We start from the raw sequence: 3,812 nt of genomic DNA, 5'->3' as shown, positions 1-3,812 counted from the left end.
ATGACGCACATTGCGTCACCACGTTCGGAAGACGGAGCTGTAGTCGTGGAGGAGGGGCGGATATGTAAACATGAACAGAATGACGCAATGACATCAGATGGTTATTGTATAGATTAGGAATCGTGTTTAAAATACGTTTTTTTTCTTTCGGTGTGTTTGACTTCACGCGGCGCCGCGAGAAACGACTGGCGGAGGAAAGGCGTCGTCACGTGTTTTGTTTTTTCGATCACGTGCTTTTAAATCGGATGGACGTAAAATGAAAGTAAAAGTCAGATCATTTGGAGTTGTTTTGTTTTCGTGCATTGGTTTTTAACTTTTAAATTATTATATGAGGTTTAAAACAACCATTTTAGCATTTAAAATGAATTTTCTAAATTACTTATTAGCAAATTGACTGACAATTACAACACAAAAAACACGTGACAACACTGCCCCACTTGACATTTATAAAACAAATTATAATTCATATAATTATACATGAATTATAGTTTATTTTGCTTTCATTTCTGTTTACTTATTGACTCGTATATCAACATTTTTATAGAAATTCTCTGTATTGGATTTAGGTATTTGAAACCAACATAACAAACCACTGCTAGAGAAAATATTTGTGCAACTGCCTCAAAACATGATTCATTCTCTGTTTACATCATTTGCATACTTGCACTACTACAGTAGCCTATTGACTTTGTTTGTATCATGTCGTACTTGCACTACTATTGTATTTATTGACTCTGTTTACATCATTTGCATACTTAGACCACTACAGTTTTTAACGGTCTACACTCCCTATTCTTTTCTATATACTGTATATAGTATATCTATGTTTTCTATATATATTTGCTTATATGTGTGTATGTGTACATGTTTCCGGTGAGCAAACATTTTCAATGACAATGAAGATATATTCTATTCTATTAGTGAGAAATACCCTTGATGACAACCTCTCCACGTGACAACTAGTTTCCTATCTGGGAAGTAAGAAAGAGAGACCCCTTAGTAAGATTCTTAAGTATAATAACACACACACACACAAGAGGTTTATACAATTATGTACTGTATTCAATAATGACTTGGTACATATGTGATTAAAAGACACATGACATTAGACATTTATTTGTCCTCTCTTTAACAACCAAAGCTTTAAGTGCTCTGCCATGGTAAGGTCATGGGAAATGTGCGCAAACATACCAGAACATAACAAGAAACTGGAAAGAGAAAAACCCTTCGACAGAGTGCATTTACAACCAGTATTTCAGTGCAAAAGAGCAACAAGTAGAATTTTGCCTTTTGCTTTGAATTTCGTGTACGCCACAGAGTCTCATTCACATACAAACTTCACACACACAAATCCTTTTAAGCAGATCTGACTTTCAAGTCAGAATTTCAAGTCTTTCTAATATTTCAACAAATTTAAAACCAGTGTTTCTGAGGGCTCTAGGATATTCCTATTTAAACGTACTCAAGCACCAGAGATATTTAAGTATAATCTTGTTTTGGCTGAATCATTTATGACCTTTAATTCAATGATATGGGAAAACACATTTTGTGACCCATAACTCACTTAAATACAGCATCATTTTCTAGTATGACCCGCAGGATGAGAACGTTCCAGTGCTGAAACAAAATACAATAAACAAACAACATCCAGTCTTTAAAAGGAAAACTAAGCATGCAAAATTCATCTGTAACAGGTAGGAAAAGGAGTCCAGGAAATAAGGAAAATAGTTTCGAACGGTCATAAAATCTGTTTTGATATTTATCACACAAACCATTTTGACATTGAGCTGATTTTCTGGACCTTTGATGCAGAATGCACTCGGTCGGCGGCTGGTTGCCCGTTATATAATCATAATATGAGTATGTATCAAAGTACATGGCCTCCACGCTATTTCAATACACATAAATCACATCATCAGTCAAACGAAATGCACCGCTAGATTTGCACGTCGTTGAGAACGTCGCTGAAAGAAATGGAAGCAGATGGCGGTTTGGAACAGTAAACGTTGACCAGTGGTACGACCTGACAGGTTTTGTAAAGCTTAGAGAAGCAAGTCTACCCTGAGAGAAGTTTCTAGAACATGGGCAAGCTTGCCAGACCACCCCTGGCTCTATGTGTTTGGTTAATAGAACTGTACACTCTTATTTAAATATCATCAGCACGCTAGTTTCAAGGACCTAAGATATATCCTTCTCAGTAAATGTGTAATATTTATATATATATCTATATACATACAGTATGTGTTTGAGATCCCGTACTGTTACCACGTGTGCAAGTGTTTTCTTACAACCCCGACGAGACACAAAGACCTGCGGAGTAGTCCCTTCAATTTGGGAGCATAAAGCATGATACAGCAATAAATAACAAAAAATAAATAAAAACACTTGATGTACCACCAGTAGTACAACCACACCGAGAATTCAATTTCCGGCTTTAGATGCTTTTTAAACAAGTTTCAAAACTTTGTGTTTTCTTCCGGACACATTTTCCAAAGCAAGCAGCCTGCTGTTGTTTTGTGTTTGTTTTGGTCATTGTGTTCAGACTGTTTTGTGTAATTCTGTTTAGTGTTGGGCCTGTTTCATACATACACACTTACATGCTTCATATTTCCAACAGGAGGCGCTATAGTTCTGTCATCAACAGTTTGAAGTGAATCTTACTGGGCAAGAACATTAAAATAAACTGTTAACGTGTTAGTGACCCGAACACCTCTAAATTTGATTTAGTGTCACGCATCGGAAGGTACAGAGGTTTATTACATTAATGCACAGTGAGGAATGTGCTGCACATTTATTTTGGCCATTTACACTTATTTTGTCCTCTCTCCAAACCAACCCAGTATCAACAAATTGTGCATAAAATGATTGACAGGTAAGGTTGCGTATGATGTACAATCAAACAATTATTGTTACACTTTACAACAAGGTACTATTGGTTATCAATGAACTAACAATTTACAATACTTCTACAGTATTTATGAATATTAGTTCATGTTAATTTAAGCACTTACGAATCATTTACTAAAATCAAATGTTGTCCCTGTTAACATTAGTTAATGCACCACGAACTAACATTAACAAGCACAAATTAATCCTGAAAAACTAAATTGTTCATTGTAAGCTGTTAGCTAACCCATGAACTGTTGTGATTCAACTAATAGCATCTTATTGTAAAGTATTCCCATTTTAGTGAACCTCCAAAAAGAGAAAGAGCACTCGTGAACAAGTATTAAAATCACTGGGGACGTAAATAAACGAAATAAAGCACAGTAAAAACAAATTTATCTGATGTTAAGTGCATTTTCAACTCCCTGCTAACATGCATTTGTTTCATAAACAGAGCTGGACGTTACGCTGTTGCAGATGAACATAAAGACACCTGTGTCACATCTTTACTATATTCTATCAGATAACCATGAGATCTGTCATATATATCAGTATGTTTCAATTCATGTGTGACGCACTTTTTTCCCAAATCTCTCTCGCCACCTGCGACCAAAACTGCATTAATAATCAAAACACATGCTATCAATCCCCACCCGTCTCTCCATCAGCGGTTTTTGAGGCTTGTTCCCAACATAATAATTAGCTTTTGTATTCAAAGCATTGACTGGTGTATCAGGAGCTACAGGTTACAAAAAACACACCGGCCCGTGTGTGTGTGTGTGTGTGAGAGAGAGACAAAGAGAGAGACAGCATCTCTCCGGGATCAGGTCTCCAACCAAAAATGACACGTTTACTAAATGATAAAAAAGCAACATTTCTACCGTTGGACTTTTTACACTTTCTTTTTTCTTGTTTTTCGGTGTATT

The sequence above is a fragment of the Barbatula barbatula genome, assembly GCF_947034865.1.
Source record: "Barbatula barbatula genome assembly, chromosome: 11".
NCBI lineage: Eukaryota > Metazoa > Chordata > Actinopteri > Cypriniformes > Nemacheilidae > Barbatula > Barbatula barbatula.
Note: the sequence above shows the minus strand (reverse complement) of the source record.